This window comes from Apodemus sylvaticus, chromosome 2 (genome assembly GCF_947179515.1).
Source record: "Apodemus sylvaticus chromosome 2, mApoSyl1.1, whole genome shotgun sequence".
In the NCBI taxonomy this organism is placed as follows: Eukaryota; Metazoa; Chordata; class Mammalia; order Rodentia; family Muridae; genus Apodemus; species Apodemus sylvaticus.
Window position 1 is genome coordinate 159,259,500 of NC_067473.1, and position 27,353 is coordinate 159,286,852.

General features: G+C 38.2%; 1 pseudogene; it reads right to left on the reverse strand.

Annotated features, from left to right (window-relative positions):
• Positions 1-4,372: 4,372 nt before the first annotated feature.
• Positions 4,373-27,353, reverse strand: part of LOC127677651 (vomeronasal type-2 receptor 26-like) — a 38,543-nt pseudogene continuing 15,562 nt past the window's right edge.

A 27,353-nucleotide genomic window follows, 5' to 3' on the forward strand; every position in this document is an offset into this window, starting at 1 on the left:
GGAAAATGCAAATCAAAACAAACCTATTTCACCTCACATAAGTCAGAATGGCTAAGATTACAAACTCAAGAGACTGCAGGTGTTGGAGAGGATGTAGTAAAAGAGGAAAACTCCTCCACTACAGGTGGGATTGCAAGCTGGTACAACCACTCTGGAAATCAGTCTCATGGTTCCTCAGAAAACTGGGCATAACCTTTCTGGAGGACCCTGTTATACCACTTCTGGGCATATACACATCAGAATCCCTGGCATGCAATAAGGACATATGCTCCACTGTGTTTGTAGCAACCTTATTTATAATAGCCAGAAGCTGAAAAGAAAACAGATGACCCTCAATGCAGGAAAGGATATAGAAAATGTGGTATATTTACACAATGGAATACTACTTAACAATTAAAAACAATAAATTCATGAAATTTTTAGGCAAATGGTTTGAACTGGAAAATATCATCCTAAGTGAGGTAACCCAATCACAAAAGAATACACATGGAATGCAGTCACTGATAAGTGGGTATTAGTTAGTCCAGAAGATCTAAATACTCAAGACACTATTAATATATCAAATGATTCCCACGAAGAAGGAAGGAGAAGGCCCTGGTCCTGGAAAGGCTTGATGTAGCATTTATGGGAGTACCAGGACAGAGAAATGTGAGGGGGTGACTGGGGAATGGACAGAGGGAAGAGGGCTTATGGGACTTATTGGGGTGGGGTAGGGGACCAGGAAAGGGGAAATCATTTGGAATATAAACAAAGAATATAGAAAAATAAGTCTAGAAAAGTGTCAAGATACAAACCTAATATTATAAAAATTGGTATCACCTATAACCAATAGCAAATATACTAAAATGTAAATCAGGAAAACATTCCTTAAAAATAAACTCCTAAAAACACATTTCTTGGACTGTACCTAGCCAAGAAAGTGGAAGAGTTCAATAATAAATACTTTAATGCATTGAAAGAAATGAAATTAAAGAAGGCAACAGAATATGCAAAGACCTCTTATACTCATGTATTCAAGGAAATACTGTTGTAAAAAATTATTGTAGTAAAAGCAATCTACAGGCTCAGTGTAACCCCATAAAAATTCCAGTGGCATCCTGCTTACCATTAGAATAAACAACATTAAAATTAAAGTAATATTATAATACAGAAATTAGTATTGCATATAAATTAATAGTTTGGTAATTGTAAAACCAAAATGGTGAAAGTTGAGTCATATCTGGCCCAAAAAAACCCTAAAGAACTGATGGGAGGAGAAAGTAAGATATGTTCAACATGGAGAAGGTACTTATATGTTGATGTAGAAAAACAGAAGGGATGCAGTGGACCCTGTCTCTAATTCAGTGTTAAAAATCAATGGAAATACAGAGCATATATGCCCAGTACTTGAACTCTAACTGAAATTCATATGGCTTCCCACTAAAATAGAAGATGACGTTTAAAAACACCATGTCATAATTTGCAAAAACTTTTTTTTATTCGATATAATTTTTTATTTATATTTCAAATGATTTCCCCTTTTCTAGCCCCCCACTCCCCGAAAGTCCCATAAGCCCCTTTCTCTTCCCATGTCCTCCCACCCATTTTATTTGGACTCATTATACAACTGTATCAAGAAACTAGGAGGCTAACGTTATTCATAGAGATAATCATGCTCTTTCCCTCTAACAAAATATAAAGTATAATTTAAGAAACATTAAGCATTGAATAATACTATTTATTGTTATATCCTGTGAGGTAGGAGATAGAAAGGAAAAGAAAATATTGAAAGATGAAGCCAGAGAACAGCCATGAAAAGAGAACACTATTTGAGATACTGAGGAAGCCCTGAAAATCATAGATAGGATGAATAAAGAAAACTATTTTTATATCATTGTGTACCTGCAGAATTTCCCAAAAAGTTATAAATTGCAATCTGATTGTTCACCGTTTCAGTATAAATTAAGATAAAATGCAACACCATTTTATAATCGCAATGTGAAGGAAGTTAACTGTAACAATGACTAAGTAAGGATTGCATCTTTTAACGACTTTATTGAGGACTGAATTATTCAAATAAAATTTAGAAAATAATTTGGTTGGTGATGACAAATTAATATTTCCTACCATAACAATAATTATAAAGTAAAATTCTAGATAATATGTATGGGTATATACCAATAGACTATTCGAGAAATAGAATAAACTTTACTTGTGAAGGGAAAATGATAAAAGTTTCAATTTCTAGCATAAAGAGTATCTGTTGCTTATTGAAATAATTTTATGTACAGAGATTTAATACTCCTCAGTGGAAAAGACTGAATTTAGCTACATTATAGATGATGACATGTGTAAACTCCTAAAGCTGTCTTAAGAAAAGCTGTAAATCAGAGAATACATGAAGTATGCCACATTTACATGAACTGAAAACTGACAATTGTACAATGCATAACATAGACATGAAAATAACTGCTTAAGGCACAACAAAGGAATCAACACAAAACTTACACTAAGGCATCCCTCTAGAGAACTGCAAGTAAGGGAACATGCTTGAAGAAGGGAAAAAGTGGACTGGAATCATTATGAAATTTCTTATGGAAAGTGGTGCAAAATGATTGTTTATATAATGAAAATTCTCTAAAGAATTTATGAGATTTTAATACATTATTCCTCCATGTACTTAAAAGTCAAAATCAAGCAGTAAATTTATATTGGTTTTAAGAAATTACTGGATGATGAGTAGTCTCCATTAACCATACAGTGATTGACACACTGTAACAATTTACAACATACTTGAATGTCTAAAGATTTAATTAGCAACATATATTTGATGAACAATTTCATATTCTTTCAGATAACTTCAACCAGGATGTGAGATTCCTGCCATCCACTTGGAAATGTCCCTGGGCTGTGCTTCGCTTCGAACACTATGGTACATGGCTTCAAGAGAGGAAGTGGTTCTAGGAAACAGGGATTTCTTTACACTTATGGTGTCCATATGTCTGGCAGCTTTTCATAGTGGGATGTCTTCCTCTTTAAGGTATTAAAACCCGATGATTGAACAGTTTCAGACAATTTGAATCCAAGTATCTATGTCCATCAAGTAATATCTTGGAACAAACTTTACTATACCACTAACAAACAAGATTCCCATGGGATCTTCTGTGCTGCTTTTATTGCCAAATAAAAGAAACTCAGTCTAGTATGACATAAGTTTGCCTAAGTGAAAGATAAGCAATAACTGAGAGAAAAGGTAGACTTGAAATACCCTAAATGTTTCTTGATCTTAAGATGGCAATGTATCCAACATTACAGAGTGCAAACACACTCTTGATTTAAAAACTAAGGAAGACATAAATAAGCTTTGTTCCAAAACATAATGAAAACCAAGTAGTATTTTCTGTGCTGGTTTTCGAGGATGGTTGAGCAATGATCCCCCACAGTGTTGCAAGGTCCAACTTTAGTTTGAACTGGGCTTGGTCTGGTAATCTTGTTTAAAACAAGTCCTTTGCTAGATAAAGAAAAATTCCTGAAAATTACATGGTCTAGTATATAAAATTCTATGACTCTCCAAGTCCTGTTGAATCCCTGTCCTTATACCTCTTGTCCATACACACATTTTACCATAATACAGTCTCTCCTTGAGAGTAGATTCCAATGATTGTAAATGGTATCAACTTTCACTCTGTGAAGACAATGTGAAAACTCCTAACTCTGGAAGAGAAAAGCACTTCCCATGGTGACTGTTTACTATCTCAGGAGACTCCATCCACTGATCTTTTGGATATCCTCAGGATAAAACTCTCTGTGTTTCCCTTGGTACTCTTCCTAATCTTGCATCCATGTTGTTTCACCTGAGCATAGAGAAGACATCAAAAACATCCCAAGACGGTGAAACTTACATGATAAACTGTGTTCTTTGTCAGGCCCTTCAGAACTGAGAAACAGCAACCATGAAATTTCTGTTATAGAACTCATGATTACATTGAAATTAACCTGTATTGAATATAAAGAGTAAGGCTGCATATGACTAACAGAGAAGAATAACATTTTAAAAAATCTGTTACTTTTATTCCACACAAATAATGTGCTCTCATTCTTAAAATTAGCATTTCCAGTCTTGTTACATTGTTTAAAAATTAAAAAAAAAAAAAAAAACTGTGATTTAAAGAAACATCTAGGAAGCATACCTAAAGTCACCACTAGTAGGCAACTATCTAAACTTTGATGGCTGTTTTCATGGTGTCTAGTTTTCTCAAATGATTGTAGGGACAGGTAAGTAAATTGCAGATGCCATTCTTTGATGAAATGCATTGGCTTCACACCACTCTTTGGATATTCTGACATGATTCATTTTACACAAATCACAATAAATTCCTTTGTCTTAAAGAATTTATTTAAAGACCTTCTTTCTGAAATGGCTACCTGACCTCAGTAGGATCATATAGCATTTGGGAAGAAACATACATCCTAGTAAACCAGCACTGGAGGCCAGAATTGAAAAGATTTCCACAGCTACCATGGTTTTGCCTGTGGAGCTTAGGTAAGTAGGTATAAAAGAAATCCACACACTACAGAAAACCATCATGCTGAATGTGATTGTTTTTGCCTCATTGAAGGTGTCAGGTAGCCTTCTAGCTAGAAAAGCAATCAGCAAGCTGAGACTGGCCAGAAAGCCCAAGTACCCCAGAACACAATAGAAAGCAAGGGTGGAACCCTCATTACACAAGAGGATGATTTGCCCATACTCTGACTGCAGGTCAACATCAGGGAAGGGGGGATATGTTCCCAGCCAGATTGCACAGATACACACTTGAATGATGGAACCACAGCAGACTATAGCATTTGAGAGTCGGGTCACCATCCACATTTGTAAGGTGCTTCCTGGTTTGATGGTTTTGAAGGCCATTACCACAATGAAGGTCTTTCCCAAGATAGCAGAAACAGCAACAGAAAATGCGACCGCAAAAATCATTTGTCTCAAGACACAAGTGACTGTTCTGGGTTGCCCAATGAATGTCAATGAGCAAAAGAAACAGAGCATTAAAGAAACAAGGAGGACATAACTGAGATTTCTGTTATTTGCTCTGACAATGGGTGTGTCCCGATAGCGAATGAATAATCCCAAAATCATGGCTGAAAAGGCAGAAAAACTAATGGCCACAGAGACCAAAACCACTCCCAGAGTATCTTCATGGGATAAAAATGCTATAATTTTAGGGAGACATTGATTCCTCTGCTTATTTGAATACTGATCTTCAGGACATTTGAAGCATTGATCCATACCTGAAAATGAGGCAGTTACACTCAACCCTTAAATTTCCAAATATACCTATAAGACCTATAGCTTGCACAGAGAAATTTTGAATTCCCTAGAAAATGTCTGTGGATATATTCACTGAAACAAGATATTGAAAAACATTTAATGAATAAGTTATTTTTTCTGAGAGAAAAATACAGATATACTGTATACATAATATATTCAGAACATGAGTGGACTTGAACAATATGAGAGAATGAGAAATGTTGAAATGATGTTGAGAGGAAATCAGACAATATGAAAATTATATTTGTTTATGAAAGAAAGTAAAAGTTGACTTTGAGAGTTTAATATTTTTCTCTTTGTTCCAATTGTTTAGTAAATATTGTTTATTACTTGAGAACATCATATATGCATATCATGTATTTTAATCAAATCTACCCCAATTCCTTCCCCTGCAGCTACTTCTCTTTGCCCCTCCAATAATTCTTTATCCCAACTTTATTTCTATTTTGGTTTCTTTTTCCCCACTGAGTTTACATCATGCTACCTGTATGTATATCAATATAGAGCCATCGACCATAGCATGAGCAGGAACACATATTTGAAACAAACAAACAGATGATGCTGATAGAGAATTTCAAGAAGGATATACGTAACTCCATTAAAGAAGTACAGGAGAACATGAGTCAAATGACCCTATTAAAAAACGGGGTACATATCTAAACAAATAATTTTCACCTGAAGAAATTTGAATGGCTGAGAAGCACCTTCATTCAGCCATTAGAAACAATGAATTCATGAAATTCTTAGGCAAATGGATGGAGCTAGAGAACATCATACTAAGTGAGGTAACCCAGACTCAAAAGGTGAATCATGGTATGCACCCACTAATAAGTGGTTATTAACCTAGAAAACTGGAATACCCAAAACATAATCCTCACATCAAATGAGGAACTAGGAGAAAGGAGGAGTGGCCCCTAGTTCTGGAAAGACTCAGTGAAACAGTATTCGGCAAAACCAGAACAGGGAAGTGGGAAGGGGTGGGTGGGAGGACAGGGGAAGAGAAGGGGACTTACGGGACTTTCGGGGAGTGGGGGGCTAGAAAAGGGGAAATCATTTGAAATGTAAATAAATTATATCGAATAAAAAAAAGGAAAAAAAGAAAAAAAAGAAATGTTCAACATCATTAGTCTTCAGGGAAATGAAAATCAAAACAACCCTGAGATTTCACCTCACACCAGTCAGTATGGCTAAGGTTAAAAACTTAGGAGACAGCAGTTGTTTGGAAGCATGTGGAGAAAGAGGAACACTCCTGCACTGCTGGTGGGATTTTAAGATGATACAACCTCTATGGAAATCAATCTGGCGGTTCCTCAGAAAACTAGACATGACACTTCTGGAGGATCCTGTTACACCTCTCCTGGGCATATACCCAGAGAATTCCCCAGCATGCAATAAGGCACATACTCCATTATGTTCATAGCAGCCTTATTAATAATAGCCAGAAGCTGGAAAGAACCCGGGTGTCCCTCAGTGGAGGAATGGATACAGAAGATGTGTTATATTTACACAATGAAATACTACTCAACAATTAAAAACAATAAATTCATTAAATTTTTATGCAAATGGTTGAAACTGGAAAATATCATCCTAAGTGAGGTAACCCAATCACAAAAGAATACACATGGAATGCAATCTCTGATAAGTGGATATTAATTAGCCCAGAAGATCTAAATACAAAGACACAATTAGCATAACAAATGACTCCCCTGAAGAAATAAAGAGAGGGCCCTGATTCTGGAAAGGCTTTATCTAGCATTGTAAGGGAGTACCAGGACAGAGAAAAAAAAAGGGGGGGGGGAGTTGATTGGAGAATGGTTGGAGAGAAGAAGCCTTATTGGACATATGTTGAGGGAGGAACTGAGAAAGGGGAAATCATTTGGAATGTAAACAAAGAATATAGAAAAAAAGAAAAAACAAGAGAACATGAGTCAACAGGTAGAAGCCCTTTATAAGGAAACACAAAACCGCTTAAAGAAATACAAGAGAACATGGGTCAATACCTAGAAGCCCATAAAGAGGAAATACAAAAATCACTTAAAGACATACAAGAGAACAAGGGTCAACAGGCAGAAGTCCTGAGAGAGGAAACACAAAAATCCCTTAAAAAATTAGAGGAGAATGCAAACAAACAAATCAAGGAACTGAACAAAACCGTCCAGGATCTACAAAGGAAGTAGAAACAACTAATAAATGATAAAGGGAGACAACTTTGGACATACAGAACTTGGGAAGAAATCAGGTGCCATAGATGCAAACTTCAACAATAGAATAAAGGAGATGGAGGAAAGAATCTGAGGTGCTGAAGATCTCATAGAAAACATTGACTCAACAGTCAAAGAAAATGCAAAATGAAAAAAGCTTGTAACCCAAAACACCTAGGAAATCCAGGACACAATGAGAAGACCAAACCTAAGGATTATAGGTATAGAAGAGAGTGAAGATTTACAACTTAAAGGGTCAGTAAAAATCTTCAACAAAATTAAAGAGCTCTTCCCTAATCAAAAGAAAGAGAAACCCATGGGCAGACAAAAAGCTTACAGAACTCGAAATAGGCTGCACCAGGGCAGAAATACCTCCCATCACATAAAAATCAAAACCCCAAATGTACTAAACAAAGAAAGAATATTAAAAGCAGTAAGAGAAAAAGGCCAAGTAGCATATAAAGGAAGACCTATCAGAATTACACCAGACTTCTTGCCAGAGACCATGAAAACCAGAAGATCCTGAGCAGATCTCACACAGACTCTAGAAGAACACAAATGCCAGCCCAGACTACTATACCCAGCAAAACTCTCAATCACTATACATGGAGAAACCAAGATATTCCATGATAAAACCAAATTTACATAATGTCTTTCCACAAATCCACCCCTAAAAAGGATAATAAGTCAAAAATGACCATACAACAAGGGCAACTACACTCTGCAAAAAGCAACATAGTAATCTAATTTCAACAAACCCTAAAGAAGATACCCACACAAACATAAAAATAACATCAAAAATAACAGAAAGCAACAATCACTATTCCTTAATATCTCTTAAAATCAATGGACTCAATTCCCCAATAAAAAGGCATAGACTAAAAGACTGCATAATTTAACAGGACCCCAAATTTTGTGCCATACAGGAAACCTACCATGTTGTCAAAGAAAAACACTACCTCAGAGTAGAAGGCTGGAAAATAATTTTCCAAGAAAATCGTTCAAGGAAATAAGCTTGAGTAGCCATTCTAATACAAGATAAAATCAACTTTCAACCTAAAGTCATCATAAAAGACACGGAAGGACACTTCATACTCATCAAAAGAAAAATCTGCCAAGAACTCTCAATTCTGAACATATATACTCAAAAGGGCACACTCAGTCATACAAGAAACTTCACTAAACCCCAAAGCACACATTGCACCTCACACAATGATTGTGGGTGATTTTAACACTCCACTCTCCTCAATGGACCAATCAGGGAACACAAACTAATCAGAGACACAGTGAAACAAATTGAAGTTTTGTACCAAATGGATTTAAAAGATATCTATATAACATTTCAACCTAAATCATAAGAATAGACCTTCTTCTCACCACCTTATGGTATCTTCTTCAAAATCGACCACATAATTGGTCACAAAACAGACCTCAACAGATATGAGAAGATTGAAGTAATTCCATGCCTCCTATCAGATAACTACAGATTAAGACTGGTCTTCAATAGCAATAAAAAAAAAAAAACAAAAAACAAAAAAAAAAAAAAAAAAAAAAAAAACAGAAAGCCCATATAAACATGGAAGATGAACAATGTTCTACTCAATTATACCTTGGTCAAGGAAGAAATAAGGTTAGAAATTAAAGACTTATCAGAATTTAATGAAAATGAAGGCACAAAATTCCCAAACTTACGGGACACAATGAAAGCAGTCCTGAGAGGAAAACCTATAACCCTGAGTGCCTCCAAAAAGAAACTGTAGAGAGTATACACTAGCTTCTTAATGGCACACCTGAAAGCTCTGGAAAAGAAAGAAGCTAATACACTGAAGAAGAGTAGAAGGCAGGAAATCATCAAACTCATGGCCAAAATCAACGAAGTTTAAACAAAAAGAACCATACAATGAATCAACAAAACTAGGAGCTGGCTCATTGAAAAAATCAACAAAGATAGATAAATGGTAAGCCATACTAATCAGAGGGCACAGAGACAGTATCCAAATTAACAAAGATCTTTACCAACCTTACATTAGACAGAGGGCTAATTTCCAATATACAAAGAACTCAAGATGTTAGTCCAGAGAACCAAATAACACTGGTAAAAAATGGGGTAAAGAGCTAAACAAAGAATTTTCAACTGAGGAATAGCACCTAAATAAATGTTCAACATGCTTTTTCATCAGGGAAATGCAAATCAAAACAGCACTGAGATTTCACCTCACACAGGTCAGGATAGCTAAGATCAAAAACCAAGGGGATAGCAGGTGCTGGAGAGGTTGTGGAGAAAGAGGAACACTCCTCCACTGCTGGTGGGATTGCAAAGTGGTATTACCACTCTGGAAATTAGTTTGGTGGTTACTCAAAAAACTGGGCATAATACTACTGGAGGACTCTGCTATACCACTCCTGGGCATATACCCAGAGGATTCTACAGCATGTAATAAGAACGTATGCTCTACTATGTTCATAGAAGTCCTATTTATAATAGCCAGAAGCTGGAAAGAACCAAGAAAAGAACCAACCAAAGTTGTCCCCCAACAGAGGAATGGATACAGAAAATGTGGTCTATATACACAATGGAGTGCTATTCAGCCATTAAAAACAATGAATTTATGAAATTCTTAAACCAGTGTATGGAATTGGAAAATACCATTCTTAGTGATGCAATCCAGTCACAGAATAACACTCATGGTATGCATTCACTGATAAATGGATATTAGCCCAGAAGCTTGGAATACCCAAGACACATTTCACATATCAAATCATGCCCAATAAGGAGGAAGAATAAAATATGGATTTTTGGTTCCTTTATAGAAAGAAGAAAACATACCCACAGAAGGAAATACAGAGACAAAAATTGGAGCAGAGTCTGAGGGAAAGACCATCCAGAGACTACCCCACCCAGGTATCCATCCTATACACAGTCACACAACCCAGACACTATTGTGGTTGCCCACAAGTGCTCGCTGACTGAAGCATGATATACCTATCACCTGGGAGGCTCTCCTAGTGCCTGACAAATACAGAAAGGGACACTCTCAGCCAGCCTTTGCAGTGCCGCATGAGGAATAACAACATGAGTCATCCAGTACTCCCAGAGGCCCCAGGGAGAAAACCATCAACAAAAGAATACAAATGGAGTTACCCACAACTCCAGATGTAGGTAGCAGAGGTTGGCCTTGTTAGATACCAAAGGGAGGAGAGGCCCTTGGTCCTGTAAAGATTTAATGCGGTAGTGTAGAGGAATCCCAGGACAGGGAAGCAGGGGAGGGTTGATTGGGGAAGAGGACATGGCTTATGGGATTTTCAGGTGAGGGGAGAAACAGGAAAGGGGACAATATTTGAAATGAAAATAAAGAATATATCTAATAAAAATTATGCATTTTAAATTTCAATGAACCTGTGGTGCTAAAGACAGATAAAATATGTCGCATTTTAATGGATACATATGTAAAAATCTATCTTGTAAACTTCTTATTCAAATGAAGATTTTAATTTATATTTGTACTTTAATGAACTTCTGTAAAAAAGGACTTGGTTGAAAAAAATCATGTACTTTATTTGCCTAGAAATAGTGCAAAACACTAGTAATGAATACCTTGGAGGCCAATACTATATCAAAGCAGGAGGTGAGAACAAGACTGGAAGGAGAAGAACAGCACAGTAGAATAACTTAGAGACTATAAGAGATCTTGGATATTAAAAAGGAACTTAGAAATTGGGAAGATATTTTTAATGAGAGAGTTTTTGGAGTAGAGAATTATTTGGAGATGAACTTGGAAATAAATATTAAAATCACTTTTCAAAGTGTCCCTTTTCCTTCCACAGACTTTCCTTAGCAGGCTCCAAGTCTCAGCCTCCAAGTTCATGCAGAGATATGAAGGAAGGCTACTTTACATAATCCCCAACGCTTTTATTATGAGGTTCTAAATGCCAGAGGCTATAGTTTCTGGCCCCTAGAAGAACTGAGAGGCAGGCCAGGTACTACTGCAAAGTAACTTAAACTTAAGTCAGGTAAATGTTTCATTATTGAAAAGCATCTATAAATATCTCACAAGACCAAGACTTGCTCTCCATCCACCACCACTCAACTCTTTACCACCTCAGCTACCTCCAAGAGAGAACTAGACTGTCAGAGCAGGTCTCTAACAGGAACACCTAGAAATTAAAACTCTCTAGCATTTACTGTCATCTATGTTTAGGAACAGTAATATTTTCTTTTGATTCTTTCATTTTGTTTTTTATTCAAGGATGTATCATTGGTCTAGAAATAATGCTGAAGGTAATACATTTTAGGTGAATAGTAACTTAGGGTGAAAAATTCTTGTTTCTGACAAGTTCCTTAATATCCTGGAGTAAAATCAGATTAGAATTTACCACTAGAAAAAATTTTATGGTGACAATGGCATGATCTGTGGATACAGTTGAATCTAGGGCTGCATATAAAGCTTTAGGTTCTATTCCCAGCACAAAAATGTGTTAAAAATATGATGATGGTAGAAATATTATTCTCAGAAATTTTAGTAAACTAGAAAGATATCACCCAATTAAAACACTTATTTTCAGTAAATGTAAACTTGTAAATCACTCACAGTCCTCCCTGCACATCACTCACAGCCCCACACATCACTCACAGCCCTGCACATCACTCACAGCCCCACAAATCATTCATCCTCTGAGATCTCTCAGTGCTTGTTTATACTGTGACCTGATGCTGGCTTACCATACCAAGGAATGCATAATGACAGCTCCCTCAAGAATCAAAGTATTTGAAAGGCAACCTTTTAGTTCATACAGGAAATATGTATTTAATCATAAACAAATAGTTATGGAGTTTCTACAATTCACCATAGTAAGTAAACCCTGGGTCCCAGTGTCCAAGTGTCCCAGTGTCCCAGGGTTCCAGAAAATGTATTTGCCATCAATGTCACTCTGATACATTCTTTTCAGCAGTTGCTCTCACTTGACAAGTCTGTATTTTGTCTCAACCGACTCTAGGTTTTATGACTTTAGCACTTTATATATTTTCTCAGAAGTCTTATTTCCATGTAAATAAAAATATTGCTTATATTAATATTTATTGTAAGCATGACATAAGGTCATGCTCTATAATGCATCTTATAGTTTAGGGTGTACAGGGAGTACTCGCTGTTTATAGTATACACAGAGCACTAACCTTACCCATTAATACTGCTCTAGCTATAATAGAATCAGTAGTGAAAAACAGGAAACCAAAGAAAAGAAACTTAAACTCCAAGCAGAAGTGCAGAAGACAAAGCTGGACCAGATACAGGAGAACACTCCTGTGGTCATAGTCACCAGGATGCTCAGCTTGTGGGATTGCTGGAACCCAGGAGTTTGAGATCAATACACACAGCATAGCAAATAAAACAAACAGATAAATATATATCAATAACAAAAATGGCTCGGTTGAGATCAATGTTTTTCATTGTTTTTTGTTTTCTTTTTCTTTTTTATTTTTTTTATTCGATATATTTTTATTTACATTTCAAATGATTTTCCCTTTTCTGGCCCCCACTCCCCGAAAGTCCCATAAGCCCGCATCCCTCCCCCTGTTCTCCCATCCACCCCATCCCACTTCCCTGTTCTGGTTTTGCCCTATACTGTTACACTGAGAATTTCCAGAACCAGCCCACTCCTGAATTCTTCTTGTTCATCATTTAATTTGTGGATTATGTTTTGGGTATTCCAATTTTCAAGGCTAATATCCACTAATTAGTGAGTGCTTACCATGATTAATCTTTTGAGACCGGGTTACCTCACTTAGTATGATGTTCTCCAGCTCCATCCATTTGTATAAGAATTTCATGAATTCATTGCTTCTAATGGCTGAATAGTACTACATTGTGTATACCACATATACCACATTTTTCTGCATCCATTCTTCCGTTGAGGGATACCTGGGTTCTTTCCAGCTTCTGGCTATTATAAATAGGGCTGCAATGAAAATAGTGGAGCACGTATCCTCATTACCTGCTGGGGAATCCTCTGGGTATATGCCCAGGAGTGGTATAGCAGGATCCTCTGGCAGTGACATGCCCAGTTTTCTGAGGAACCACCAGACTGATTTCCAGAGTGGTTATACCAATTTGCAATCCCACCAGCAGTGGAGGCATGTTCCTCTTTGTCTACATCATTGGAATACTTGCTGACTCCTGAATTTTTAATCTTAGCCATTCAGACTAGTATATGGTGAAATCTCAGGGTTGTTTTGATTTGCATTTCCCTAATGACTAATGAAGTTGTGCATTTTTTAAGATGCTTCTCAGCCATCCGAAGTTCTTTGGGTGAAAATTCTTTGTTTAGCTCTGTACCCCATTTTTAATAGGGTTATTTGGCTTTCTGGGGTCTAACTTCTTGAGTTCTTAGTATATATTGGATATTAGCCCTCTATCAGATGTAGGGTTGGTGAAGATCTTTTCCCAATTTGTTGGTTGCTGATTTGTCCTTTTGATGGTTTTCTTTACCTTACAGAAACTGTAATTTCATGAGATCCCTCTCAGGGCTAAAATCAATCGAGTGAAAACAAAGAGAACCATACAACGAATCAATGAATCCAGGATCTGGTTCTTTGAGAAAATCAACAAGATAGATAAACACTTAGCAAGACTGAACAAAGGGCACAGAGAAAGTATCCAAATTAAAATTAGAAATGAAAAGGGGGATATAACAACAGAAAGTGAGGAAATTCAAAAAAATAATCAGATCCTACTACAAAAGCCTATACTCAACACAACTGGAGAATCTGGAGGACATGGACAATTTCCTAGACAGATACCAAATACCAAAATCAAATCAGGACCAAATAGATCATCTAAACAGTCCCACAACCCTTAAAGAAATAGATGGGGTCATAGAAAGTCTTCTAACCAAAAAAGGACAGGACCAGATGGTTTCAGTGCAGTATTCTATCAGACCTTCAAAGAAGACCTAACACCAATACTCTTCAAACTATTCCACAAAATAAAAATGGAAGAAACACTACCCAACTCCTTCTACACAGCCACAATTATAGCGATACCACGACCACACAAAGATCCAACAAAGAAAGAGAACCAATTTCCCTAATGAACATCAATGCAAAAATACTCAATAAAATTCTTGCCAACCGAATCCAAGAACACATAAAAACGATCATCTACCATGATCAAGTAGGTTTTGTCCCTGGGATCTAGGGATGGTTCAATATACAGAAATCCATCAATGCAATCCACTACATAAACAAACTCAAAGAAAAACAACACATGGTCATTTCATTGAATAAAATTCAGCATTCTTTCATGCTTAAAGTCTTGGAAAGAACAGGAATTCAAGGCCCATACTTAAACATAGTAAAAGCAATATACAGCAAACTGGTAGCCAACATCAAACTAAATGAAGAGAAACTTGAAGCAATTCTACTAAAATCAGGGACTAGACAAGGCTGCCCCCTCTCCTCGTATCTTTTCAATATTGTACTTGAGGTACTAGCTCAGGCAATTAGACAACATAAGGACGTCAAGGTGATACAAACTGGAAAGGAAGAAGTCAAACTATCACTATTTGCAGATGATATGATAGTCTACCTAAGTGACTCAAAAAAACTCCACTAGAGAATTCCTACAGCTGATAAACAACTTCAGCAAAGTGGCAGGTTATAAAATCAACTCAAGCAAATGAGTAGCCTTCATATACTCAAAGGATAAACAGGCTGAGAAAGAAATTAGGGAAATGACACCCTTCACAATAGCCACAAGCAGTATAAAGTACCTTGGTGTGACTCTGACCAACAAGTGAAAGATCTGTATCGTAAGAACTTCAAGGCTCTGAAGAAGGAAATGGAAGAAGACCACAGAAAATGGAAAAATCTCCCATGCTCATGGATTGGCAGGATTAATATAGCTAAAATGGCCATTTTGCCAAAAGCAATATATAGATTCAACGCAATAACCATAAAAATCCCAATTCAGTTCTTCATAGAGCTAGTTAGAAAGAGCAATTCTCAAATTCAGCTGGAATAACAAAAAACCCAGGATAGATAAAACTATTCTCAACAACAAAAGAAATTCTGGGGGAATCAGTACTCCTGACCTCAAGCAATACTACAGAGCAATAGTGTTAAAAACTACATGGTACTGGTACAGTGACAGGCAGGTGGATCAATGGAATAGGATTGAAGATCCAGAAATGTACCCACACACCTATGGCCACTTGATACTCAACAAAAGAGCTGAAAATATCCACTGGAAAAAGCCTTTTCAAAAAATGGTGCTGGTTCATCTGGAGGTCAGCATGCAGAAGAATGCGAATTGATACTTACTTATCTCCTTGTACTAAGCTCAACTCCAAATTGATCAAGGACCTCCACATAAAGCCAGACACTCTGAAGCTAATAGAAAAGAAATGGGGGAAGACCCTTGAGGACATCCGTACAGGGGGAAAGATCCTGAACAGAACAGCAATAGCTTATGCTCTAAGATCAAGGCTTGTTTTGTTTTTCAAGACATGGTTTCTCTCTTCAGTGCTGGCTGTCATGGAACTCACTCTGTGGATAAGAATTGCCTTGAACTCAGATATGCACATACTGAGAGTCGGCTTTAAGAACTTTGCCACCTCATCCAAGCATTAATTTGTTTTAAAATATTAAGAGTCAGCCACATAAATATAACTGTGTCTTCAGGTGTTGTATTTTCACCCCTATCTAGTGGGGCATTATTTCAACATTCAGAACCATTTCTAGAAATTTCCACATTTAGAACCATTTTATAAATACCTGTTTCATTTGTAATCTCTCCAGCTGGACATGGGACACAGTAATAACAACAGATTGCATACCAACCGTCTGGTGTTTTTCTAAATCCAAGAGGGCAACTTTGTTTGCAAAGAGAAAAATGAATCTGCATAGGAGACATGAGAGGAGCAAAGGCAGTCAGCTCATGACATTCAGTATTAGCATCGAGATGGTAAATTTCAGCAGAACATCTGTGTACTATAAGAAAGAAGTATCAGACTTTTAGAGAGTATGAAGCCAAAATGCCTGTTTCTCCCTATCCCTAATTCTCTTTTTAAACTGTTGCTTTATTTTATTTCATTGTTTGATTGATTTTCTTGCTTTCATTTATTTCATTTTATTTATTTCATATATTTTGATCATCTCCTTCCCTTCTCCCATCTCTGTTCAGGTCCTCACCTTCTCTCAACCTGTCCAAAATTGAGTTCTTTCTCAAAAAACACAGACTGAAGTCCCCAAAACTCAACTAAGTATCAAAACCTTGAAAATAAAACACAACAGCACAAAAAGCAAAAGAAATAAAAACAAAACTGTAACTAAATAAAAGATGGCTTCTGGCTATTTAATTATCTCTATTCTGGTGGTAGGAGCTGATGGCTTTGGACAATTAATTGGTTTTGCTTATCCTGGGCCAAAAGCTGATTTCTTCTTGCAGGTTATGCCTCCTGCAGCAGAAAAGAAAGAAAGAAAGAAAGGAGGGAAGAAAGAAAGAAAGAAAGAAAGAAAGAAAGAAAGAAAGAAAGAAAGAAAGAAAGAAAGAAAGAAAGAAAGAAAGAAAGAAAGAAAGGAGGGAAGGAGGGAAGGAGGGAGAGAGGGAGGGAGGGAGGGAGGGAGGGAAGGAAGAAAGGAGGGAGGAAGGAAGGGAGGGAGGGAGGAAGGGAGGAAGGAAGGAAGGAAGGAAGGAAGGAAGGAAGGAAGGAAGGAAGAAAGGAAGGAAGGAAGGAAGAAAGAAAGAAAGAAAGAAAGAAACAAAGAATGAAAGAAACAAAGAAACAAAGAAACAAAGAAAGAAAGGAAGGAAGGAAGAACAGAGGGAGGCAGTGAAAGAGGGAGGTAGGGAGGGGTAGAAGGAATGAAGGAAGAAAGGAAGGAAAAGGAAGGAAGGTAGGAAAGAATTGATGAAGGAAGGAAGAAAAGAAAAGAGAAAAGGAAAGGAAGAAAAGAAATTAAGAAAGTCAAAGGGCACAGAAAAACAAACACACAGTGGGAGAAGCACAAAGAGGCTACTCCAAATCTTTATTATTGTTTCAGTGTTTTTATAGGTTTTCTGTTACAAAATCTATGTAAAAAAATTACCTCATACACAAAATGTTAAAAAAAAAAAGGAATTACAGCAGAAAGGATATAAATTCAAAGCATTTTTTTCTTTGTATCAGTTCATTATAAGTTAAAAGCAACAGTTTCATATGGTCTTGCTTTTCCACAGTGAACACTTATGGGATATTTCTTAGATCTATAATTTAATAAATGTTTTCTCATTGATAATTATTTTTTTCCAATCTGTTTTTTTTCTAGCACAATTAATCCAAGAAACATGAAGGTATAAAGAGCTCTATTTGCAAATTTTATTTTATAGGGTCTTTGAGAATACTTGTATCAATTTAGGAGCTCTTTAAAATCATGATCAGCAATTAGAAAATCATCAATTCTTCAGAACACCTTTATTACATCAAAGTATATCTTCATATTGATTCTGAAGGAAATGTACTAAATAAAATGAGTAAATATACAGGAAATTAAGCTGCATAATACTGTGAGGAAAGAGGAGCAATATCTAAGTCAAAGTATCTGTGTGCACCCTGATACTCTCAGAGTGCACCCATTACAACCACTCAAAACTGTGGACTATCTCCAGGATTTTACCCACTTGTCATAGCATTTCCTAGATGGCTTCTGTTAGAAACATAAAGGAATAGTACATGAGGGTTGGGGGACAATGAGTTTTACTTGCACAACTTGTACAGAGACAGGTTGTAGAGAGTACAAGTAAGACACAGGTAATGACAGAACCAGGAGAACTTGAGAAGGAGCCAAAAGATTAATACATATTGACAAACTTAGTATGAAGCAAAGCAGAGCAAATTCAGTCAGAAACTGAGAGAATTCAGATTGAAATGATCAGCTTGAAGAAGACATTGAGGCAGAATGCCTGAGTTGAACCAGCCAGCCAGAACTCAGAAAGAGGTAGAGATGGGGAGGTTCTTCAGCTTTAAGTCTCAAAGGCTGTAAATGTTCTAAAACTAGAATAGACTATAGGAGACTAGAAGCATCCTGAAGTAGAATTAGGATAGCAGGTGGAGGCAGTAAGCCTCAGAGATGACAATTAACTTCATAAAATCAAAGTTATATTTATAAGTCCAAATAATTGGGGAGACTGGTTTCATCCACATGTGTTTATTTTATTTATTTACTGAAGGCAGTTACTTCCACTAAAGCCTTGACCACTATGACCAATCCAAATAGCTGTCCAAGATGTTGTTTCTTTTTTCTTTTTTCTTTCTAGGTAAGGCATGGGTGTATCTGATCTTTACAAGAATGAAATCATCTGAAGAATTAATCCAAAATGCATCTGTAATACTTACAGTGATTCATAGGCATAAAATTCTGGTATTCAGCATTAGAAAGGACAAAATAAGGGAACTCTCAGCCTGATGGCACTCAACATTCCCTTAACCCTGTTCTCTGAGGAATTCCACTCTGAAAACAACATACAGTGCTTGTGGGACCATGGTGTGTGTAGCTTGGTTGGGCAAGGCCACTCTGGAGACTCAACTCCATAATCCTGTGGCCATCAGTCTCACATGTGGAATGCCCCACTCCCTAGTGTTCTGGCTGGACTCCACCTCTGCAGTCACCTGGCTACAGGCAGGCTTTCCCTGCCCCTTGGTTACCTGGCAATACCAGGTAACCCAGCTTACTATAAATGGATTTTTCCTGCCCATTCTAGTTCTCTTTTATCCTTCTCCCTTCTCTGTCTCTGTCTCTGTCTCTCTATCTGTCTATCTATCTATCTATCTATCTATCTATCACTTATCTCTCATTCTCTCTTTCAAGTGGTCATGTTCATGCCTCATCTCTCTATCTTCTCTTTCTCCTTTTCTCATTTTAGTCTTTTAATAATAAAACATAAAACTATGAACTGTCTCTTTTATTAAACCCGCCGTGTAAAAGCACAGAACAAGCCTCAGAATTTCCAGCTGACATGGGAATGGATTCAAGCCAGACTCCACTCAGCCTGCTGAGCCCCCTCACAGCTAAATAGCTTCACCTATAACAGGTATTCAGGGCTGTGCTAATGGCCCTACCTGTTAGCCCTGCAGCTCCAGTCCTGTGGCCTTCAGTATCTTTGGTCCTGCTGGTGTTCCTATCCCTTGGGATCTGCATGCCAGAGCTCTCCTATGAAGGACCTCCTGCCACCATCACAGGCACACTCTCCTCCTTTTTTTTTCTCCACAAGTGCTGACTTTAAAGATACTCACCTGATTGTTGTATACACCTAAATTTATGAGTTTGTCATTTAAGGAAAGATGCTGAACACTGTGAGATTCAAACAGATATTCGCCAACTTTCACTTGAGCTTTGGTACCACTCTGCAGAGAATGGTAATTAAAGATGTCAAGCTTGGTTGCTGAATCTTCCTGGGTCACAATGTTCTCCTCATTGATGTTTCTTCCAAGTTTGCCCTTTTGTAAGAATGGATGGAGCTAAAAGAGAAAATAACTGTCAGAAATTGCAGTATACCTCACTGGGATGCAAATAAACCTGGTTAGTATAATTGCACTCTCTTTCACAAACTGTATGTTCCTGTGGCTTTGATTTTTGTTTAATTTATCAATTATTTATCATAAGGCTAGCACATGTATGACTATACGAAGACATTAACATAGTTATATGCTTTTCAGCAAATCTATCAATACTATTCAGGTTTTATTTCTGAACTTTTCTCTGTCACTCAGTGATGACTCTGGCAGACAGATTCTAAATTTTGAGATTTACAATTTGAAAAATTATGAAAAATAAAAATGATTTGAATGAGGTTGTTTAAATTTGAATAAGAGGTTTTCAGAAAAGCCATAATTTTTCACCACTATACATAACTCAAGAAAGTTCAAATAAAATAAATTTTCAGATTTTAAAATATGAAATTTCCAAATAAGGAAGGAGGCAAAAGAAGAATACCTGTGGTACAGAAATGTATAGGAACATTTGATGGAGACCTGAAAAGATGTATCAGAGTCAGAGAGAATAGAGTAGGGTAAGTTAACCAAACCTGAAGATTATGAAGAAGTCATATATAGCTACAACTTTAAGCTAGTTACAAAGTAAAAGGCAATTTAAAAAGAATTTAAACAGAGGTATTACAGTTTATTATATATAAAATATCCTTGTGGCAGTTAAGAATTCCCCAAAAGATCCCAAAACAATGCAGGTTATGATCATTGCCTTTGGTTACACATATAAACCAGATGGTAATACCCTACTGCTAAAGACACCACACACTTTGCTGCAGGACACATCAGTGAGGCCAGAACTAATGTGAAAATTTTCACACTGTTGTCTATTCTGCTTGTCTTTCTGGCACATTTCACTCTGGTAGTAGCTAAACAACAAGCTGCTGAGGAAGTAAAGTCAGCAAAGGCCTTTCCCAACTGTAGACCTTGCATTCTATAATACCCACTTTCCAGACATGATATGCATACTGAGGAAATACTGGCACAACTGTTATGGGAATAAACAACTTCTTGTACATGGTATTTCAGGAAGTCCTAACAAGACAGACTCATGTCTGATACTACAAATGTATTTTAGATCAATATCTTGGGAGATCTTAAGTCATATGGGTGTGCCTACTACTTCTGTTTGGCTAAGAAGACACTTTATTGAATTTACTCCTGAATATTTATATACATAGAATCCTGCTATTGTCAGATTATATCAGAGAATTTCTCTATGCCACAGATATGGATTGATCATATTGAAATAGGACAGCCATGAGAGGATTCCCAAGTCATAGAAACCATTGGGAAAGAGGGGATTGAGAGAATGAACAAATCAGATGCTGGTTAGGAGGTCCATGAACTACTGTCTTTTAGGTATGACATGGTCATGGCACTCAGGAGCTTATGATAGCGAAGTCTGCCTGTATAGAAACAGAACAAGATCGAGCCCATAAAAATGTTTAACTTCAGATGAGGGAGGAAGTTTATGGGGTCAAGCCCATCACATGAGCAATTTAAGAATTTAAAAGATTCTAAAGGAGAGGAACTCATTGTCGTTAGAAATACCAACATTTTTTAATTCCTTCTGCCTCATTGGATAACTGCATATTCATGCCCATATGGAAGGCCCTGTAGGTCATAAATCTAGTGGGTTATGAGAGAAAAAAACAAATCAAAAGACATGAATATAGAATACGGAGATAGTGGGAGACTGGAGGATCTGTGAGTATGCAGAGAGCTAAGAGACTTAGAGAAATGGAAGTGAAGAAAAGCATTTGCTATTTGTATGCTTGTTGTACCTGTCAAAGAATACATTATTTTAATAGACTATATAGGGTAGATATACAAAAAACTATATCTGACCTTATAATTTAAACAAAAAACCCAATTCTCTTAAGTATTAAGTGAAAAATATCCCTTCCTTAGAGAGAAGAATGTTTTACTTTTAAGGTTAAATCAGCAAAATTCTCTCCGCTTAAAGTGAAGGGAAAATGAATATGATCACATTTAAAAATACTCGGGAGTAAAATTTTATTCATGTTTCAGCCTTGTAGAAAAGTTAAAGGGAACTTTCACAGAAAAGGAAAATTTTGTTATCTAGAAAATGAAACTGACATACAGTCAAGAACAGCAAAGAAGCAGAATAACACAGTTAAATTGAGCATTGTATCTTCTTTATCTTTGTGCTAAACTATTATCTGCTCAAAACCACAAAGTGAATGCAATAACACCTGGATATATCTTTAGATGAATGAAACACTTGACAACACTGCTACAATAGAATATAGAAAGCAGAAGAGTTCCCAAATACGTCAGCATTACTGATAAGCAGTACTTGCTAATGTGTCTTGAACATGTTTGAAAACCACCAGAATATTTTAAGTATAACTGATATTCTTAGAGAAAAAGTTGAATGGAACATATTCAATTGAATCTAACGAAGTCAGATAAAAAGACGAACAAAAGGGGTCAACTGTCCCATATAAAAAATTCTCACATGAGAGACATTATTAAAAAGATTAATAGTGAATTTAAAGTGAGTACACTAAATGCATGAATTTAAAACAGAAACAAGACACAGCACCCTGTCTCCAGGCCTTGAAAGAGGCCAGCTGTGCACCAGGATGCTGGTTGGGAAGAAGCAGCATGCTCTGGTGAGTCTGGCCCTGCAGAGCTGAGGATCCAGTCCTGAGGCCTCTGGTAAGAGCCTTCCGGTCTCTGCCTTGGGATTGGGAACAACCTGGGCCACAGCTGCTTGTCACCAGGGTGTGCAAGGGGCCAGCTGTGCACCTAGAGGCTGGCTCGGAGGAAGCAGCATGCTCTGGTGAGTCTGGCCCTGCAGAGCAGAAGATCCAGTCCTGAGGCCTCTAGCGGGATCCTTCCTGTCTCCACCTCTGGATCTGGAATAGCCTGGGCCACAGCATACTATCTCCAGGCAATGTAGGAGGCCAGCTGTGCACCCAGAGACCAGCTGGGAAGAGGAAGCTTGTACAAGTGAGTCCAGCATTGACAACAAGTCCAACTAACACCAGTGAGAACTAGATGGCAAAAGGTAAATGTAGGAATGTTACTGACTGAAATCAAGGTAATATGGCAGCATTTGAAACCAACTCTCCATTAACAGCTTGTCCTGGATACCCCAACACGCAAGAAAAACAAGATTTGGAATTAAAATCACTAGTCATGATGCTGTTACAGGATCACATGAAGGACATAATAAATAATAAATAATAAATCCAACAAAGAAAGAGAACTTCAGGCCAATTTCCCTTATGAATATCGATGCAAAAAATACTTAATGAAATTCTTGCCCACCGAATCCAAGAATACATCAAAACGATCATCCACCATGATCAAGTAGGCTTCATCCCAGGCATGCAGGGATGGTTCAATATGAGGAAATCCATCAATGCAATTCACTACATAAACAAACTCAAAGAAAAAAACCATATGATCATTTCATTAGATGCTGAAAAAGCATTTGACAAAATTCAGCATCCTGTCATGTTAAAAGTCTTGGAAAGAACAGGAATTCAAGGCCCCATAACTAAACACAGTTAAAGCAATAGACAGCAAACCGGTAGCCAACATCAAACTAAATGGAGAGAAACTTGAAGCAATCCTACTAAAATCAGGTACTAAACAAGGCTGTCCTCTCCAAATCTTTTCAATATAGTACTTGAAGTTCTACCTAGAGCAATTAGACAACATAAGGAGGTCAAAGTGATACAAACTGAAAAGGAATAAGTCAAACTATCACTATTTGCAGATGATGTGATAGTCTACCTAAGTGACTCAAAAAATTCCACTAGAGAAATCCTACAGCTAGTAAACAACTTCAGCAAATTGGCTGTTTACAAAATCAACTCAAGCAGATCAGTAGCCTTTCTATACTCAAAGGAAAGGCAGACTGCGAAAGAAATTAGGGAAATGGCACCCTTCACAATAGCCACAAACAGCATAAAGTATCTTGGGGTGAGTCTAACCAAACAAGTGAAAAACCCATATGACAAGAACTTCAGATCTCTGAACAATGAAATTGAAAAAGACCTCAGAAAATGGAAAAATCTTCCATGCTAGCGGGCTGCCAGGATTAATATAGTTAAAATGGCCATCTTGCCAAAAGCAATCTACAGAATCAATATAATCCCCATCAAAATCCCAACTCATTTCTTCAAAGAGCTAGAAAGAGCAATTCTCAAATTCATCTGGAATAACAAAAAAAAATATGATAGCTAAAACTATTCTCAACAGTAGAAGAACTTCTGGGGGAATTAGCATCCCTCAAACATTACTACAGAGCAATAGTGATAAAAACTGCATGTATTGGTACAATGTCAGGGAAGCAGAAAAATGGAATAGGATTGAGGACCCAGAAATGAACCCACACACCTTTCGTCGCTTGATCTTTGTGAAAGGAGCTGAAAGCATCCAGTGGAAAAAAGATAGCCTTTTCAACAAATCATGCTGGTTCAATTAGAGGTCAGCATGCAGAATAATGCAAAACTATCCATTCTTATCTACTTGTAGAAGCTCAACTCCAAGCGGATCAAGGACCCCCACATAAATCCTGACACACTTAAACTAATGGAAAAGAAACTGTGGAAGACCCTTGAGGACATGGGCACAGGGGAAAAGTTCTTGAACAGAACACCAATAGCTTACACTATAAGATCAAGAAATAACAAATGGGACCTCATAAAACTACAAAGTTTCTGTAAGGGAAAGGACACAGTCAAAAGTACAAAACATCAACCAACAGATTGGGAAAGGATCTTCAACAACCCTAAATCCAACAGAGGGATAATATCCAATAGATACAAAGAACTCAAGAAGGTAGAACCCAGAGAACCAAATAACTCTATTAAAAAGTGGGGAACAGACTCATCAGGGCGGCGGCGGCGGCTGCGGCAGCGGCAGCAGTGGCTGCTCCAGCTGAAGGGCCATCAGCAGTGGAACCAAGGCGTCACAGGGACCAGTTAGGCCCTGCGCCCACGACCACTGACCTTCGCTGACCAGCCGGGCAGCAAGCAGCTGCAGTTGTGCGGCGCCTTTCCTGCACGGAGGCCACTTCAGAACTCGGCCTCCCACCAGTCAGGAGAGGTGCATCCATCTTGGTTCCGTACTCCAGGGATCGGACAGACTGAGGTACACAAACATAATCCGAGGCCAACACCTCGGTGGTCTGAGCCCGACGGGCGTTGGCCTGCACCCAGGCCCTGGGTGGGTCGGGGGGCCATCGGGGTGCCAACCCAGCCAGGAGGTTTTTTGCCCAGGCCTGCGAGCGCGCCGCCGCCATTTTGCCTGCAGGACGACAGAGAGCTCAGGCGGGCAGACCTGTAACAGGCATAGCCTAAGGCTAACAAAGCGGGGATCCAGGCCCCAAAAGGCACAGGACTGACCCCAAGAACTGGGCGGCTTGGTGGGCCATCTGTGAGTCAACCCGCCCAGGTGATTGTTAGCAAAGCAGACTCTCCCTGCGCTTTCAGGGAGCGCGGGCGCGCATGCCCGCCATCCTAGTCACCTGGCAGACCCAATTAACAGTCATAGCCCTAGGGGAACTTTGCTCGGACCTTGGCCTCCCAGGCTTTTGCCTGGACTCAGGGACTGGGTGGCCAGGCTAACCTTATGTGCGACAGCCCGGTTGGCGGATCGGCTGCCCAGCGGAGTGAGCGGAACACAGGGGAGGTCACAGTAGCATACACCGTCGGCACTCCCTGGGGGTGCACACAGGCTCCATCTGGTCCACAGACACAATCTGGGGCAAGGCCTCAGGCAGAAGCCCTTAGCTCTACTCTCTCCGCTTCCGGATCCAGATCAGTCTGGGCGGCAGCATTACATCTCCAAGTCCTGCAAGTGGCTAGCCGGGCTTCCGGGCGGCCAGCTGGGAGAAGTCAGTGTGCTCCAGTGAATCCAGCGGGCCCCAGCGGGAGCCTTCGGGTGCCTGCTTTGGGATCGGAACAGCCTGGGCAGCAGCACACTGTCTACAAGCAGTGCAGGAGGTAAGCTGTGCACCAGAGGCCAACTGGGAAGGGGCAGCTTGCACTGGTGAGTCCAGCACTGACAAGATAAACTAACACCAGTGAGAACTAGATGGCAAAAGGCAAACGCAGGAACGTCACTAACAGAAATCAAGGCAATATGGCAACATCTGAACCCAATTCTCCTCTACCAACATGTCCTGGATACCCCATCACACCAGTAAAACAAGATTTGGATTTAAAATCACTGGTCATGATGCTGGTACAGGAACACATGAAGGACACACTTAAAGAAATTCAGGAGAAAATGGATCAAAAGTTAGAAGCCCTTGCAAGGGAAACACAAAAATCATTGAAAGAAATCCAGGAGAATACAAAAGCCAACAAGGAGGAAATGCAAAAAACACTTAAAGAAATACAGGAGAACTTTGGTCAACAGGCTGAGGTCATGAAAGACGAAACACAAAAAGCTCTTAAAGAAATACAGGAGAACTTTGGTCAACAGGCTGAGGTCATGAAAGACGAAACACAAAAATCTCTTAAAGAATTACAGGAAAACACAAACATGCAAGTGAAGGAGCTAAGCAAAACCATCCAGGATCTAAAATCAGAATTAGAAACAACTAAGAAAACTCAAAGGGAGACAACTTTGGAGATAGAAAGCCTTGGGAAGAAATCAGGGGACAGAGATGCAAATATCAACAACAGAATACAAGAGATAGAAGAAAGAATCTCAGATGCTGAAGATTCCATAGAAACCATGGACTCAACAGTTAAAGAAAATGCAAAATGCAAAAAGCTTGTAACCCAAAATATCCAGGAAATCCAGGACACAATGAGAAGACCAAACCTAAGGATTATAGGCATAGATGAGAGTGAAGATTTACAACTTAAAGGGCCAGCAAACATCTTCAATAAAATTATGGAAGAAAACTTCCCTAACCTAAAGAGAGAGATGCCCATGAATATACAAGAAGCCTACAGAACTCCAAACAGACTGGACCAGAACAGAAATACTTCCCGCCACATAATAATCAAAACACCAAATGTTCTAAACAAAGAAAGAATACTAAAGGCAGTAAGAGAAAAAGGCCAAGTATCATATAAAGGAAGACCTATCAGATTAACAGCAGACTTTTCACCTGAGACTATGAAGGCTAGAAGGTCCTGGGCAGATCTCATGCAGACTCTAAGAGAACACAAATGCCAACCAAAACTACTATATCCAGCAAAACTCTCAATCACCATAGATGGAGAAACTAAGATATTTCATGACAAAACCAAGTTTACCCAATATCTATCCACAAACCCGGCCCTAAAAAGGATAATAGGAGGACAACACCAATACGAGGAGGGAAA